The sequence below is a fragment of the Carlito syrichta genome, unplaced genomic scaffold (genome assembly GCF_000164805.1).
Source record: "Carlito syrichta isolate Samal-C Ts95f unplaced genomic scaffold, Tarsius_syrichta-2.0.1 Scaffold305199, whole genome shotgun sequence".
Taxonomy (NCBI): Eukaryota; Metazoa; Chordata; class Mammalia; order Primates; family Tarsiidae; genus Carlito; species Carlito syrichta.
Window position 1 is genome coordinate 3311 of NW_007249295.1, and position 10333 is coordinate 13643.

A 10333-nucleotide genomic window follows, 5' to 3' on the forward strand; every position below is an offset into this window, starting at 1 on the left:
CACACACACACACACACACACACACACACACACACACACACACACATTGTAATAGCCTTTGACAAGGTCTTCCTATCTGCTTAACTTTGGTGTTGCTTGACAGAGAACAAAATTTCTCTCTCCATGCCTATCTACACATCGAATGCACTTTCTCATCTCTCATCTTGTTAGATGAATTTAGAAATTTAGTCACAGTGATTCTCATCTCCTTTTTTTCAGTCCTAAACTTTGGGAATAACTATGTTTAGGGACCAAGTGATAAGCATCAAGGAAAAAAACTCAAAAAACAGTGTGATTAGTTCCACTTAAAAAGCATGCTCTCTATCTTCTGTTCTCACTATGTACACGTCTCTATTCAGTAGGTCTGGTCAAAATATTGTATTGCCAATAAATTACCTTAAAATAGTTCATTATAGACCAGTAGCTCAATATTTTTCATTCTTCCCTTATTATGAAATGACATTTATAAATACATGACCTACTTGCAAATTTTTTTTTTAATTGAGTTACTGTAACATAGAACAAAGCACAGTCACAACATAAAAAGAGATAAAAGGAAAGTTATAATTCAGCATTTTATTTTATAAAAGATCATGCACAATTTATACTAAAAGGCTTTATAAACTAGCGAGATGTTTTCCCCAATGTTTACAATTACTGTGGTTCTAACAGCCACAAATGCAGACTGATACAGGAGTGCCATACTGTTGATTCTACTAGTGCAAGTAACATTGCTAGTGGTGGGATTATTTTCCAAAGTTATAAGCAATTCTTGATAAATATTTGAACAAAACAAAGTATCATTCCTTGACTCACATGTTACTTACATTGCTGGTAAATTAAGGGTTTCCTAACACAGTGCAGAAACTCTATGATTTTATGTAAACTAGAAATGAAGCCTGGAGTTAGATATGTATCAATAAGATATACACTTACTAAAATATCTATCTGGCAGATCATTCAAAACTGTGGAACTCAGTTCAGTTCTTTTTAATAAGAGCCTGTCCTGTGTCTTGCAGTAAGTACATCTAGTGTCTCTGGCACTCAATCACTAAGCACTCAACAATGATGATATTTACTAATATCAACATTAATCATCACTTTAGGAATTGTTGAAATTTTAAGTAACAGAATGAGTTGTTTACAATTTGAGTGTTTAATTAGCATTTGAAAGACTTTAATCAAAGGCCCACAGTTCAGCCACAGGTATAGCAAGCCATTCAATTAGTGTTATCTAAATCTACTCTAGTGAAATTGTTAATTAACATAAGGAATGGGGAAAAATAAATTTTCATGACCTAAATGAGTGTGGTACAAGATACAAGATTAGCTCAAAATAGCAAAGTTATTAATGAGGTCGAAAAATCTGAGGAGCTCAGCACACTAGCGGCTTTGTAGGAGCACACTAGTTACAGGGCCCCATTAAAACTTTTCTCCAAGACTCAGTTGCAGTGGCTTACTCCCATAATCTCATCACTTTGGAAGGCCTGATGCGGGAGGATTGCTTGAGCCCAGGAGTTCAAGACCAGCCTAGACAACATAGTGAGACCTTGTCTTTACAAAAAAATTAAAAAATTAGCCAGGCATGATGCATGCGTGTAGTCCCAGATACTCAGGATGCTGAGGATTGCTTATGCCCAGGAGATTGAGTCTGCGGTGAGCTGTAACCATGCCATTGTACTCCAGTTTGTGTGACAGTGAGACACCCCACCTCAAAAAAGAAAGAAAGAAGGAAGGAAAGAAAGAAAAAGAAAGAAAGAAAGAAAGAAGGAAGGAAGGAAGGAAGGAAGGAAGGAAGGAAGGAAGGAAGGGAAGGAAGGAAGGAAGGAAGGAAGGAAGGAAGGAAGGAAGGAAGGAAGAAAGAAAGAAAGAAAGAAAGAAAGAAAGAAAGAAAGAAAGAAAGAAAGAAAGAAAGAAAAAGAAAAAAGACTTGTCTCCCTCACTTGCTGTAGGATTTTTTTTTCTCTTGATACAACTAGAAAGTTAGCTGGTCCTACTGGCAAAATACTTGTTGACCTTACCTCAGTTCAGATGCTAGTTGGGTGCCTCAAAGGCTATAAAGCTGAGACTTCATCTAGTTTACATTAACATGGCTTTAATTATTTTTGTGTCTTCTAAACATAGAAAAATTCAGTCTCAGACTTATTGTCATGGTAACATACTCCCATAGTGAGAATCAAGGAGAGAAGAACTGTTAACTCCCACCTGCTTTAAATTGTCACCCAGGGGATTTATGTAGGAAGCTCTAAAATACGTTGATATCTTGAACACACCCCAAGGGATTCTGATGAATTGGCCTGGTGTGGTCTGACTGCACTGAAATTTTTCAAAAGTCCCCAGTTGATTTTAATGGTCCAAGTTGAGACTCACTCTCCCCCCTCCTTCCCCAAACACCTGATCAACATTTCCTTTTTGTGCAAACCCAGGTCTCTCTCAAGGTTTTAATACTTAAGTAATGTGCCACCTATTTATTGGGGAAAATTGAGACTATCCAATAAGAGTACTTCAGTTTGTTTCTTTTTTACCTTCACATTTCTCTGTCTTCATCCAGCTATATACCTGTCTGTGTAAATTGGAATGTCTATTTTTTGCCAAGGTAAACATGCAACCGAGTATCTCAGCCTTAAAATGTATGTATATGAAGGTTTATTTTTTCTCTCTTGCTCTCTTAATCATAATCCTTGAAAGATGTTTTAGAAGTTTATTTTCTCCTTTTATCTACTTTGCATCATGCACGCTTAGACTTGCTTAGAAATCTCAGGAACTAATCTTAAAACAGCCTGACTACGGGCCCCTCCAACTTGGGGGGAATCACAAGATGGTTGATCTATAACCTGACTGCAGCTGAGATAATGTAGACCAGACCTCCAGGAGGACTACCACACAAGATTAGCTATCAACACACATCTTGTGCCACACCCACATATTTCCCTATACTTATTTCCCCACCCCTCCACTTTTTTTTTTTTTTTTTTTTTTTTTGTCAGAGTCTCTCTCTGATGAGATCACAGATCAGGGCTCACTGCTGCCTTGACCTCCTGGGCTCAAGCCATCCTTCCACCTCAACTTCCCAAGCAGCTAGGACTACAGGAGGCGACATTACTCCTGACTAATTTTTTAATTTGTTTGTTGAAGGGAAGTCTTGCTATATTGCTCAGGCTGGTCTTGAACCCCTGGGCTCAAGCAATTCTCCTACCTTGGCCTCCCAAAGTGCTGGGATTATAAGCATAAGCCACCGCACCTGGCCAGTTACCCTTTTAAACCCTTGCATTCAACCTAAAAATTGGAAATGGTTCCTTTGAGAAATGAACCTGGCCATTTCCCCATCTGCTGGCTTTTGGAATAAGATCACCTTCCTTTTACTGCATCTCGTATTTGTATAAACAACACACAGCTGAGCTTGTGCTGGTTACAAACACATTTACTGCCGTTTGCTCGGAGTCACCTCCTCCTACTGTTTATAGTAGTGTCGCCTAAAGGTTGATTCCCAGTATCAGTGTCACTTGGGAGCTTTTCAGAAATGTAGAGTCACATGCACAAGACCAGACCTCCTGAATCAGACCTGTGTTTTTAACGGGCTATTAAAGTCATTTGTGTGCCCTTAAAGTTTGAAATGCATTTCTCTAGGGCGTTACTCCACTAAATATTAATAGTTATTAATTGCATCTTAATCATCTCCCTTGACTGCCTCTATTTGACTAAAATAAAGATTATCCTGAAATAGCATTCTCAATATCTTTCTTCCTCTGAAACAAGCAAACCAGTGAGCAAACAAACCAAAAAAAAAAAAAAAACCCAAAATCAAAAAACAAAAAAACACACAAAACCCACAGTTTTCTATAATGTATCCATGCATTTATTCATTTAAAAATATATTCACTACTAAATATCTCCACTGGATGTACAGTGGTGAGATGAATAGATATGGAATCTCCCTTGAAGGATTTTAGAATAAACTAGAAGAGACAGACAATTAAATAAAGAATTAACTAAGGTCTGATTATCCATGTAAGAGGGGAGGCATACGGTGCTACATAGCACATGCAAGACGATCACATTTAGGTTTGTTTGAGAAGACTTCTGAGTGGAAGTGATATTTGACATGAGTCACACGAGATGAGTAAATGAAAGGAAATGAAGCTTGGAGTAAAAGTTTGTGAAAGGAGGATGCTAGGAATAAAAAGTGAAGCAGAACTGAGAGTGCATTTGACATGAGGGGAGTCCAGAGGAAAACAAGCATATTGGTTTTATTCATGTATGTATGCCTTGTATCTTTTCATTCCTTTTTTTTAGTCCAAGTCTCACTCTGTTGCCCAGGCTGGAGTGCAGTGGCATGATCATGATTCACCACAGCCTTTATCTCCTGGGCTCAGGTGAGATCCTTCCGCCTCAGTCTGCAGCTAGGACTATAGGCTCACGCCACAAGGCTAAGCTAAGTTTTTGATTTTTTTGTAGAGATGAGGTTTCACTATGTTGCCCAGACTGGTCTCGAACTCCTGGACTCAAGCAATCCTCCCACTTCAGCCTCCCAAAGTACTGGGATTACAGGAATGAGTTGCTGTTCCCCATCTTTTCCTTATTCTTGTAATCTATGTTGTCACCGTTTATGTTTCAGTTTTTCAGTTTGCCTTCTAGTACAACACTCTACTTAAACTCTAACTCAAAAGTTATCCATGCCCTCCTGATTTTGAGATCCGATGTGTTTCCTCCTATTCTCTCTCCCTTAATGTGATCTGTGTAGCAGTGTGCCTGGTTGTGTAACTCTAGGTTAAGAGAAACAGCCAAGGATTAAACTCTGACCTTTTTCTTTACCTTGCCAAATTCCTAGCTGAGGGGTGTGAAGAGATGGATATTTTAAAATTAAGCTTGTACAGTGTTTACTTTTCAACCTGACTTTGACATAACATCTCATAACAGTTAAAGAAGGAAAATCAAAGTATTTTATGACCCTGTAAAGCTGGCTTTTGGGGACTCTGGATCTTTTTTAAGACACCTATTACCTCTGAAGTCTACCACCACTGATGAAGCTTCATCTACACATCAAAAAACTTTCCCTATATTTCCTCAAGTTTCTACTACCGCTTTCAAAATTCCTTAGACAACCCTTGTTAGTTGCGACTCAGAAAATTTTTGAATCTGACTGTGACTTCAAGCCCCGCTTAGAGATGCCTCACCTTCCTGGACTGAACCAATGTACATTTCACATGTTTTGATTTATAGTGTTCTGTCATTTCTGTCCTCCTAAAGTGTACAGAACCAAGCTACAATTCAACCGTGGCAAGCACACTTTCTCAGGACCCCCGGGGATGGATGTCATGGGATGGATGGATGTCACCGGATAGATGTCATTCACATTTGGCTCAGAATAAACTATCTTAAATATTTTACAGAATTTGGCATCTCTCATCAACACAGCTATACTCATCTTCTAGCTCTTTTCCTTTAGAAGTGGGTCAGAAACTCACTTTTTATCAGATTACTATTCAAAGAGGAACTTAAGTACTTCCTTTTATATTATTATTTTTATTATTATTGTAGGTATTGCTCAGAGAAAAGGTTGCTTAAATTTTTTGCCCCACCTTAAGCTCCTTGGCATGAAGTTAATTACTGGGCCATAAGTGAATAAATTCCCTACATAAAATTGTCATAATAAAATGTGTAAATGATTAAATCTGACTAAATGGTTAAAATAGAAACCAGTGGCCTTCCCTTTTATGTTTTTTGACTTCAACTCTGTTTTATAGAGGAATCACTTTTAAACATTTTTTCAGCACTTCTTCTAGTTTTGGCTATAGCTCTAAATAGAATTCCTATCCTTCCTCCCATAAATTTAATAACAATATATAATCCTGTAATTTCCTATTAAAATATGTCAAGTCTGAGCCACTTACATCTCTACCTCCTTTTAGGGGCCTTCTGTTCCTTCTACTTCTCTTCCCATTTTTCTTCTTGCCAATATGTAAAATGTACCAGACTGGTAGCATTTATTCTCTGTACTGTAAGCAAATAAACTTTCCAATAATTGTATTTAGGTTCATTCTAAATGTTGAGACATCTGTTAACTACACAGCTAACACTAACATATATATATATATATATATATATATATATATGAATCTTTACAAAATTCAGTTTTATGCTGATTATATTTCCTTTTTTATACTTTTAACAATCCAACACTTCAGGTGGTATTTATTAATTAATTTATTTTTTCAGTAAATTGTTTATTTATTCAATGTGACTTACTTCTTATTTGCAGATAGCAAGTGTTGCTATGAGAAGATACAAAGAATAATTTTCCAAACTGTGGTTTGTAATCTATATTTTTTAAAATTAAAAATATTTAATTTAGGTAGGGCTCGGTGGCTCAGCCTGTAATTGGAGCACTTTGGGAGCCTGAGGAGAGCGGATTGTCTGAGACCGTGGGTTTGAGATCAACCGGGGCAACTTGGCGAGACCTTGTCTCTACGATAAATCAAAAATTAGCCAGGTATGGTAGTACGCATCTGTAGTTCTGGCCACTTGGAAGGCTGAGGTGGAAGAATTGCCAGAGACCAGCAGGACGCTGGGGTGGCCACGAGCATGCCATTACACACCAACCTGGGCGATGGAGTGAGACTCTAACTAAAAATATATATATCTTTAATTAAATTAATTTTATTTTGAGTCAGAATTGCACTCTATTGCCCAGATTGGAGTGCAGTGGCATGACTACCACAGCCTCGACCTGCTGGGCTCAGGCGATGCTTCTGCCTCAGCCTTCCAAGTAGCTGGAACTACAGGCACTCACCACTATACCCAGCTAATTTTTTGATTTACAGAAGGGACAAGGTCTTGCTAAGTTGCCCAGACTGGTCTCCAACCCCTCAGGCAATCCTCTTGCCTCTGCCTTCCAAAATGCTGGTATTACAGACTTGAGTACTGTGCCCAGTCTTAAAAATTAAAAATAGAAAAAAATCACAGTCTTGTGATACTTGTTATGTGTGTGTGTTTATGTACACATCACATTACACAAACATCCATATAATGATTCTATATATATTGGATTGTGCTGTTATTCCTATTTTTTACTCTGAATTCCAATCAGAAAAGTTTTACAGTCATCGTTATAGAGTTATGTTCAGAAGGGGAAGACTTACTAGCGCATTGTTCATGAGTTCTTGTTCACTTATGTACTCACTTGAGTGGGAGTAACTCATTAAGGTAGATTACAGTCCATTGGCATGGATATTTCCTGTTCCACATGTTGAGAAAACCATGTCTGATGAAAAATAAGCATACAAAATAACTGCTATCATTGTACCAAGTACATAGTGTATCTTGGTTAATGTTCTCTAATATGTTCCTTTGAGTTTCCTAATTCTCCAGGAAGTTTGTGCTACATTCCATATTTATGCTATTATTTGCAAATACCTTTACTTTGCTAGTTCTTGTATTAGATCTTCATTTACTTATGAAAAGAGATCCTCTTCAGATTTTGTTCCACTTAGGTAGATAAGTTCCCATGTAATGTCCTGAATTTCTTGTCTGTGCTTTATATTCATGGGTCACTCGTGGCCATCAAAATAACCCGGGAGGTCCAGAGGCCTGTAGACCCTTGTACTCCTCTCTCTCCTATGTTCTTCATATGGAATGGTCAGAAAATTGCTTCTGTTCCATATAGTGTCAATAGCCTTATAATTATTTTTTTTAATTTTTATTGTAAAGATGTGGGTACAATTCAGGGTTAGGTATACAAACATTGATCATGCAGGTACCCCTGTTAATGAGATATGTCCCTCCCTCCCCTAGCAGTTTCCCTCAACTGCCAATCCCACCCTCCCCAACAGTTTCCCATTACTGCCAGTAGCTTTCTTATGGCATTATAATTGTTCAAGGTCATCTTAGGAGTGAGAACATATGGAACTCTGTTCATTGTTTCTGTGATAAATCACTGAGTATGATGGACTCCAAATCCATCCAGGTTGCTGCAAAATCCATATATTTGTCGTTCTTTATGGCTGTGTAATATTCCATTGTGTATATGTACCACATTTTTTTTTTATCCAGTCCAGCTTCGATGGACAAGATGGTTGGTTCCATGTTTTTGCTATTGTGAATAGAGCTGCAATAAACATACGTGTGCAGGTAACTTCTTGTAGAATAATTTGAGTTCCTCCGGGTATATTCCCAATAGGGGAATTGCTGGGTCATATGGAAGGTCAATTTCTAGTTCTTTCAGAAATCTCTAGACTGTTTTCCACAGAGGTTGTACAAGTTTGCATTCCCACCAGCAGTGTAGAGACATTCCTTTTTCTTCACATCCTCGCCAGCATCTGTTGTTGTTTGTTTTATTAATGATGGCCATTCTTACAAGGGTTAGGTGGTATCTCAATGTGGTTTTGATTTGCATTTCTCTGATGATGAGTGAGGCTGAGCACTTTTTCATGTGTCTGTTGGTTGACCGTATATCTTCTTTTGAGAAGTGTCTATTCATGTCCTTTGCCCACTTTTTAAAGGGGCGGTTTGTTATTTTCCCTTCGGTGCATTTGAGTTCCTTGCAGATCCTAGATGTTAGGCCTTTGTCAGATATATGGTTGGCAAATATTTTTTTCCCATTCTGTGGGCTGTCTCCTTGCTAACTTGATGGTTTCTTTTGCTTTGCAGAAGCTCGTTAATTTAATGAGGTCCCACTTATCTATCTTATTTCTTAAGGTACTGGCCTTTAGCGTTCTGAGTAGGAATTTGGTTCTCAGTTCCAATTTCCATAAGAGTGTCTCCTGTGTTTTCTAAGATTCTTATAGTTTGTTTTACGTTTAGGTCTTTGATCCATTTAGAGTTAATTTTTGTGTATGGTAATAGGTAGGGGTCCTGTTTCAATCTTCTGCATGTGGTCAGTCAGTTTTCCCAGCACCATTTACTGAATAGGTTTTCAAGAGGCTTATAATTAACAGGAAGAAAATGTTCTATGATTAAAACAGGAATTTCCTCAGTACCTCACCAGTCTGTTGGTACCAGAGAGTGTCTTGGGCTTTCCACCCAGCAGGAAATGGCTGGCATCATTTTTTCTATATTAAGGGCTTCATCGTATGGCAGCCATTCATTTTTATCTGTCTCTATGTCAGACCATGGCTTGTAGAAATCATCCTGAGATAGGACACTACAATTTGGGAGCTGTTTCTGCAAGTTCTTAGCTAGTGTTGTCTTCCTACCATTTTTCTCACAACTGAATCCAATGATAAAAGTTTTCATACTTAGCTGTGAAAATCATGGCTTCCTAATATTCTTTCTGTGCAAAAAGGTACAGAAAGAGACCCTTAGAACAGTGGTTGGAGAGACCCTTAGAACAGTGGTTCCTAAAGTTCATCCCTGTTCATGCTGCTTCTCATCCCTGTGTGTTCAGGTGGGTGGTGAGCGACCTATGCTGTGCTAAGCTGGAGGCTCCCAGCAGAGGAGCTGTGGAGAAGAGTCTGGTGGAGATAGGGCTGTTGTTCTCTGACTTCTCAGCTTATCCAGATTATTCCACAGAGTATAACTGCTTAAGGTTGTGTTCTATTTCCATTAACAAGCCCAGCACATGTTCAAGTCTTCCCAAGCAAAGTAGCAGAGGCCATGGGCACTAGCTCACCGCTACCAGCAGCTGGTGGCCCTAGAGGCCCAAACCTCTTTTCCCCACACCCCTTCTAGGTTAGCGGGGTGCCAGAAAGGGGTGGCCACTCAGAGGCTCCTTCACACCTGGGCAAGATGTTATGCTGGGTTCCACCCCTGTTCAGGTGGTATTTAAAGTAGGATATTTCTCAAACGCCAGGCTTCAGGCTGTCCTCCATCCTTGACCTTCCAAAGAGCTGGGATTACAGGCGTGAGCCATTGTGCTTGGCCACTAAAGTAGAATATTTCTAGTAATAAGATCAAAGGTAGTTTATTTTTTAAATACTACCCCTTGCTCATAATTATTACACATTTTAGTTTTAGTAGATTTTAGTTTTCATTTTATATTTAAATGATTCAGTAATCTGTCAATCTTTTTCATCACAAATTATATTAATTCTCTTACACTAAATCATTTATATTATGTGAGTTTACTTTTTTAAGAAATGCTACTAGTGTTATATATTCTGATCTTATTCTTGTTTTCAGATTCTACTAAACGTCCTGTATCAAGGCCAAATCAATTAAACGGACTCCTGTAAGTGTGCCTATTCTGCCAAATCATATAGAACCTTGGAAAAGAGCAAGCCACACTTGATCATGATCTTCCCACTTCTGGTGAGATCCTGGGCTGATTAAGTGGGACTTTTAGATTCAAAAGTATAGTGCTTTGTTTTCCTTGATGTGCTATGGGCTACTAACATAT

The 10333-nt window shown here is 38.3% G+C and overlaps 1 pseudogene; it reads right to left on the bottom strand.

The window, feature by feature from the left end:
* Nucleotides 1-7391: 7391 nt before the first annotated feature.
* Nucleotides 7392-9231, bottom strand: LOC103263636 (annotated as a pseudogene).
* Between the last annotated feature and the right edge of the window lie 1102 nt (nucleotides 9232-10333).